We start from the raw sequence: 8,066 nt of genomic DNA on the forward strand, positions 1-8,066 counted from the left end.
CTCTTCTCTAACACATTTCTGGTCCTAACTACCTAAACTGCTTCTATCCAACTGATATCCTTAACTGAAGTCCCTAACTCAAACTCATATCCCTAACTGATCTTTAACTGTCTTCCATTCTTCTTATATTTCCTTGGTTCCACCCCTTCTGTTCAACCATTGGTTGTTAAATCAGGGTTTCATTGTGATGGACAGGAGTGGTTACTGACCTGTCACAATGTATATACGTCCTTTTCTCTCTTTTACACCTCCAGCATGCTGATGATACATTTTTGTTATATTCAGTTTTACCAGCATTAAATACCACTGCCATATTACCTTACAACAATTTTCTTTTATCCTTACAGACACGTTCTTCATAATTATTTGGTCCCACATTTTATTCCATTCTTCTTCTATTACTTCTTTATCCAAATCATATTGCCACTGTGTTTTTAATGCCTGTATATCCTGTTCAGCCTGAATTAATAATTTATATACCCTGTTTCCCTGAAAATAAGACCTAACCTGAAAATAAGTCCTAGTATGAGTTTTCAGGATGCTTGTAATATAAATAAGCCCTACCCAAAAATAAGCGCTAGTTAAGCGAAAGCCCGCCCTCCACCATTGTGCAGCAACCAGAAGAAGATGACAGGACTGTATTTGAAAAAACATAGATTGTACATGAAAAAAATAAAGCATCCCCTGAAAATAAGCCCTAATGCATTTTTGGAGCAAAAATTAATATAATTTTTTATTAAAAATTAATTAGTAAAATTAATACTGTCTTATTTTCAGGAAAACAGGGTTCCCTTTCTTTCTGTCTTTTCCTCTAATTTCAATCTTTTTTCAATAATCTCTTCAAATTTTTTCATTTTTCTTCTTTTCCCTTCCTTACTATTCCATTCCCTTGTCCACCTTTCTATTTGAATCATATTAAACCAAGGCAGCAATCATGGATTGCTGCCTTGTCGTGGCGAAGGGGCTTGAGTAACTCAGAGAAGCTATGGGCTATGCCGTGCAGGGACACCCAAGACGGACAGGACATAGTGGAGAGTTCCGACTAAACGCAATCCACCTGGAGTAGGAAATGGCAAGCCACTCCAGTATCTTTGCCAAGAACGCCCCATGATCAGAAACAAAAGGCTAAAAGATATGACGCTGGAAGATGGGCCCCTCAGGTCGGAAGGCGTCCAACATGCTACTGAGGAAGAGTGGAGGACAAGTACAAGTAGCTCCAGAGCTAATGAAGTGGTTGGGCCAAAGCCGAAAAGATGCTCAGCTGTGGACGTGCCTGGAAGTGAAAGGAAAATCCAATGCTGCAAAGAAAAATACTGCATAGGAACCTGGAATGTAAGATCTATGAACGTTGGGAAGCTGGAGGTGGTCAAACAGGAGATGGCAAGAATAAACATCGACATCCTGGGCATCAGTGAACTAAAATGGACAGGAATGGGCGAATTCAGCTCAGATGATTATCATATCTACTATTCTGGGCAAGAATCCCGTAGAAGGAATGGAGTGGCCCTCATAGTCAACAAAAGAGTGGGAAAAGCTGTAATGGGATACAATCTCAAAAATGATAGAATGATGTCAATACGAATCCAAGGCAGACCATTCAACATCACAGTAATCCAAGTTTATGCACCAACCAGCATTGCTGAGGAGACTGAAATTGAACAATTCTATGAAGATTTACAACACCTTCTAGAACTGACACCAAAGAAAGATGTTCTTCTCATTCTAGGGGACTGGAATGCTAAAGTAGGGAGCCAAGAGATAAAAGGAACAACAGGGAAGTTTGGCCTTGGAGTTCAGAACGAAGCAGGACAAAGGCTAATAGAGTTTTGTCAAGAGAATAAGCTGGTCATCACAAACACTCTTTTCCAACAACACAAGAGGCGACTCTATACATGGAAATCACCAGATGGGCAATATCGAAATCAGATTGATTATATTCTCTGCAGCCAAAGATGGAGAAGCTCTATACAGTCAGCAAAAACAAGACCTGGAGCTGACTGCGGTTCTGATCATGAGCTTCTCATAGCAAAATTCAAGCTTAGACTGAAGAGATTAGGAAAAACCACTGGGCCACTCAGGTATAATCTAAACCAAATCCCTTATGAATACACAGTGGAAGTAAAGAACAGATTTAAGGAACTAGATTTGGTGGACAGAGTGCCTGAAGAACTCTGGATAGAGGCTCGTAACATTGTCCAGGAGGCAGCAACGAAAACCATCCCAAAGAAAAGGAAATGCAAGAAAGCAAAGTGGCTGTCCAACGAGGCCTTAGAAATAGCAGAGAGGAGAAGGGAAGCAAAATGCAAGGGAGACAGGGAAAGTTACAGAAACTTGAATGCAGACTTCCAAAGAATAGCAAGGAGAGACAAGAGGGCCTTCTTAAATGAACAATGCAAAGAAATAGAGGAAGATAATAGAAAAGGAAAGACCAGAGATCTGTTCAGGAAAATTGGACATATTAGAGGAACATTTTGCGCAAAGATGAACATGATAAAAGACAAAAATGGAAGGGACCTAACAGAAGCAGAGGACGTCAAGAAGAGGTGGCAAGAATACACAGAGGAATTATATCAGAAAGATTTGGATATCCCAGACAACCCAGACAATGTAGTTGCTGACCTTGAGCCAGACATCCTGGAGAGTGAAGTCAAGTGGGCCTTAGAAAGCCTGGCTAACAACAAGGCCAGTGGAGGTGATGGCATTCCAGTTGAACTATTTAAAATCTTGAAAGAAGATGCTGTTAAGGTGCTACATTCAATATGCCAGCAAGTTTGGAAAACTCAACAGTGGCCAGAGGATTGGAAAAGATCAGTCTACATCCCAATCCCAAAGAAAGGCAGTGCCAAAGAATGCTCCAACTACCGTACAATTGCACTCATTTCACACGCTAGCAAGGTTATGCTCAAAATCCTACAAGGTAGGCTTCAGCAGTATGTGGACCGAGAACTCCCAGAAGTACAAGCTGGATTCCGAAGAGGCAGAGGAACTCGAGACCAAACTGCTAACTTGCGCTGGATTATGGAGAAAGCCAGAGAGTTCCAGAAAAATATCTACTTCTGCTTCATTGACTATGTGAAAGCCTTTGACTGTGTGGACCACAGCAAACTATGGCAAGTTCTTAAAGAAATGGGAGTGCCTGACCACTTTATCTGTCTCCTGAGAAACCTATATGTGGGACAGGAAGCAACAGTTAGAACTGGTCATGGAACAACTGAGTGGTCCAAAATTGGGAAAGGAGTACGGCAAGGCTGTATATTGTCCCCCAGCTTGTTTAACTTATATGCAGAATACATCATGCGGAAGGCTGGACTGGAAGAAACCCAAGCCGGAATTAAGATTGCCGGAAGAAATATCAACAACCTCCGATATGCAGATGATACCACTCTGATGGCAGAAAGTGAGGAGGAATTAAAGAACCTTGTAATGAGAGTGAAAGAGGAGAGTGCAAAAAACGGTCTGAAACTCAACATCAAAAAAACTAAGATCATGGCCACTGGTCCCATCACCTCCTGGGAAATAGAAGGGGAAGATATGGAGGCAGTGTCAAATTTTATCTTCCTGGGCTCCATGATCACTGCAGATGGTGACAGCAGCCCTGAAATTAAAAGGCGCCTTCTTCTTGGGAGGAAAGCGATGACAAATCTTGACAGCATCTTGAAAAGCAGAGACATCACCTTGCCAACAAAAGTCCGAATGGTCAAAGCTATGGTTTTTCCTGTCGTGATGTATGGAAGTGAGAGCTGGACCATAAAGAAAGCAGACCGCCGAAGAATTGATGCCTTTGAATTGTGGTGCTGGAGGAGACTCTTGAGAATCCCCTGGACTGCAAGGAGAACAAAACTATCAGTTCTAAAGGAAATCAACCCTGAATGCTCACTTGAAGGACAGATCCTGAAGCTGAGGCTCCAGTACTTTGGCCATCTCATGAGAAGAAAAGAGTCCTCGGAGAAAACCTTGATGTTAGGAAGGTGTGATGGCAAGAGGAGAAGGGGACGACCGAGGATGAGATGGCTGGACAGTGTCTGCGAAGCAACCAACATGAACCTGACACAACTCCGGGAGGCAGTAGAAGACAGGAGGGCCTGGCGTGCTCTGGTCCATGGGGTCACGAAGAGTCGGACACGACTAAACGACTAAACACACACACAAACCAAGAAATCCCCTCTCCTCCCAAAATCTATTTTATATTTCCTTTATCTCGCATCTCCATCCATTCTTTTATCCTATTTATCCCCTTTATTTTTTAATATATTAAGAGTTTTTTTAAATTTTCTGGAAAATTCTTTTTTAAGATTTTCTGGAAAATTCTGTGCTTTTCTCTTCTTATGAATAATGCTTCTGTTACGGTAGCTTGGAAACCACCTGTCCGTCATTGCTGTAGCTGCATGTCATCTGCCAATAGCGTGACGGAAGGTGGGACATAAGGGATGGAGCCAATGTATATAAGGGGAGTGAATGAGTGTGAGTGCTTTAGATAGGGACCAGATAGGGACCGGTTAGGGACCGGTTAGGGTGTTAGGGTTTGTTCCTGTTGTGAAGAACTGTGCTATATAGTGAAGGTCTTTGAGAGAGTGAGTGAGTGAGTGAGTGATACTTTATTAGTCATTGCCTTATTATTTGAGTGATTAAAGTGATTTACCATTCCTTTTGTTATTACCAATAAACACAAGTTTTTATTTTCAAAATCATTTATTAGTCTGAAGAGTCTTTGGAGGGAATGGTTGGTGGCAGTGTGAATAAAGTGTGTGTGAGAGTGTGACGTGGCAACTCCTTGGTGACGTGTGAGGAGGCGCTCACAGCTTCCTATTTCACTAAGCTGACATGAAACCAGATCTGGCGAAGATTACATGATCTGTGTCTGATATTGTGTTGGCAGCACTTATAAATTTTTTACAAGGCAATTCTAAAAATGTGGACAGCCCAAGTAAAAAAATGATAACTTTGAACCTTGACTTTAGATCAGTAGGAGTCTGCTCTTACTCTTTGCCAGATTTAGGGAATTCTGAGCAAAGGGTTTTCAAGTTATGATTTTTAAAAAGTAAAACCTTTTTACTGCCCCCCAGCAGAAACAAGCAACCATTCACACATGTCAAAAAACATCCATGACAGTAACCTTGTGTTTGGGTGAGAAGTGGCTAACTGATGAAATAATAAGCCACTTTCTGGGATTTTCCCTTACGTGGTGTCACTTTGTGAATGGTAGTGAGCAGAAGAGGGTATTCTGTTGATGAGCCATTCTCAACTTTATTTTTTTTTTGGGGGGGGGAGGGGCCCAGAATTGAATTTAGGCTGTGTTCACTGCAGTACTGAAATTTAACCACTGAACCATTAGGGGCGGAGTTATCCCTTGGCATGTTATCCTTGTTGCATAACTTAATTCCTTTGGGTAATATCTGCTCAGGCATAGACCAGTTTGCAGCTTAAAGACCTGAGCTAAGCATTTTGGTGGAAGTCCCGCCAAATCAGGTCTGAGGATGAACCAAAGGGCCCCCCACCTTCTTGTCTGCTCCTTTCTCCTGCTGCCATGTTTGCAACATGCTGAAGCTTCTTCTGAGCTTATTTTCAGTTGCTGATTCTTTTATCTTTATTTCATCCTATGGCATCCTCTAATTCTTGTCAAACTAATTTTGGTACTTCTCCTGGACTGATATTTGGCTGATTTTCTTGTTCGTCTTGACAAGCACTTTAAATGCTTGTTCTGCCTTGCACACACAGCATTAAAGTGCCACTGCAATCAGAAATTATCCAAATGACAGTTTCACCGTGTATCGTCTCTGAAGAAAACCCTCCAAGGTTTTGAGCAAGCAGCCCAGGTTCATTCCCTTGACTTCCTGAGCATCTACTCTATGCTTCCAAGACATAAGGACTAGTTTGGCTTATCTATATATGCTTCTCCAACCTTGTCAACACTGAAGTTGTTCAATAAAGCATTTTGTTGTGATAATAACAAAGAAGTTTTGAGTGAAAGTCTAGACAATAACCTTAAGGTTCCTCTCAACCTGAGGCTAAGAAAATGTCCAAGCAGGCTGCTGACAATTCTTGGTGTTTAGCTTTGGTTTTGCCCCCTCAGGTCCAACCCAAGCCTAAAAGGTGTCTCTCTCCCTCTTGGGGTCAACCAGCGTTGATCTCTTCAGCATCTCTACTCCCACCTATCAGATCTAATGTGCTGCCCTTTAATCAGTTTTCTCCACTGCAGTTTCTCCATCTCAACCTGGCTGCTTTTGATGTTCCGCCACATCCCAGTGACTTCTACCAGTACACTGATGATATTCAGTTCATTATTTCTTTCTCTTTTCCTTGTCATTCTCCCTCTTGGGACCACCGTCCACATGACCCTGAGCACTGCCCAGACTATCCTCATATGTCTCTGTTGTCTTTGCGGTCCCACCACAAGAGGCCATTCTATACCTCCCCAGCACATAGCTGCCATGACTATCCATTGTATTGTTTGAAAATCCCCAACACCAGTCATTCTCACAGTGTGTGCCATGATGTGTGTCTCAATGCCCCATCCACCCTCATCAAGATGGAGTATCCTGCTCCAAGTCACCTCAACAACAGACTATGCTAGCCAAGATCATCACCAGCATCAGTCTACTCTTGGGCCTCCCCACACCAAACCTCTTACTGGATACAACTCTTACTAAGAAGACTAGTGGTAATCACGGTATGCTCACTGTCACACTGACATTCATCCTCAATACAGTGATGCCCCGCTTAATGATTACCCCGCATTATGACGAATCCACTTTAAAACGATGTTTTTGCGATCGCAGTTGCGATTGCAAAACGATGGTCTAAATGGGGGAATTTCGCCTAGCGATGATCGGTTCCCTGCTTCGGGAACCAATTTTCGCTTTACAACAATCAAAAACAGCTGATCGTCAGGTTTTCAAAATGGCCACCGGGTGCTTAAAATGACTCCCCGCTGTGCTTAGGGACAGATTCCTCGCTATACAGGCACCAAAAATGGCCGCCGTATGGAGGATCTTCGCTGGACGTTGAGTTTTTAGCCCATTGGAACGCATTTAAAGGTTTTTCGATGCGTTTCAATGTTTTTTAAATTTCGTTTTACGATGTCTTCGCTTAACAGCGATTTTCCTGGAACAGATTATCGTCATTAAGTGAGGCACCACTGTATCCCCCCACCTCCAGACCAGACCCCCATCCCCTTTCCTTCTGTGGCCAGACAACTGCTGCTTACATCTTCACTTGTATGCTCCCATTCTCACAAGAGTAGCCAATATCTTTATAGAGCACTAAAAAAAATCATAGTCTGCTAGCTTTTGTGGATCTGGGCTCAGTTCATCAGGTTTGCACTGCTATCTTACAGTGAGTACAGAGAACTTAAGAGTCCTAAAAGTTAATGGTAGATGCTGGCATCTTTCTTAAATGTAAGTTAGGAAAGATGCAGACTGCACTGGAGGTGTGGTTTTAAAGTTACAGCTGAGGAAGCTGTTGACTGGATAACACATCCCAGTTCTTCAACCAAAGAAGCTCAGGCACCATCCATATACCTTCCCCTATGGACTATAACTCGGTGGCCACACTATTTAGGGAAAGCTGGGAGTTATAGTCCAAAAAACGAACTTTTAACAGCTCTGCAATGACAGCAGTATTATGACAACTAGAATCTCATTTTAACAATTAATTAAGACTCAAGTTGTATTTCCGCACTCATCTTCAAGTGGTTTGCAGCTGCAGATAAAAGAATCCATATAGTAACATTAGAACTAAATAACTGCATCTCCTTAGAATAGGTATGTAGGGATGGATTAGAAGTGGAGTAAATGGTGAAGAAGAAGAAAAAGATGGCAATACTATTGGTACGACAAGAATCCAGATGTATATTTCTCTTGCCCCTTTGGAAGACCTGGCACATGTTCAGTAACGGGAAATACACTGTGTTCTAAAGCCTTTATATCTGTGGCAGGCCAAGACAAATTGCTTCCCTTAAATCTGGACTCCAGTATCAATGTTGGTTTTGAAAAAGCTCAAGAAATTGCAGATGAATTTATAAGCTGTTGTAGAATAAGGAAATAATCTCCTGGGAAATGTGCACAACC

General features: G+C 42.2%; 1 long non-coding RNA gene across 1 annotated transcript; it reads left to right on the top strand.

The window, feature by feature from the left end:
• The first annotated feature begins 791 nt into the window (after positions 1 to 791).
• On the top strand, positions 792 to 6,182 carry LOC144589391 (uncharacterized). The gene is made up of 2 exons (XR_013545472.1): positions 792 to 925; positions 4,156 to 6,182. It is a non-coding gene; the product is annotated as an uncharacterized LOC144589391 (long non-coding RNA).
• The last annotated feature ends 1,884 nt before the right edge of the window (positions 6,183 to 8,066 follow it).

Source organism: Pogona vitticeps, chromosome 5 (assembly GCF_051106095.1).
Source record: "Pogona vitticeps strain Pit_001003342236 chromosome 5, PviZW2.1, whole genome shotgun sequence".
NCBI lineage: Eukaryota > Metazoa > Chordata > Lepidosauria > Squamata > Agamidae > Pogona > Pogona vitticeps.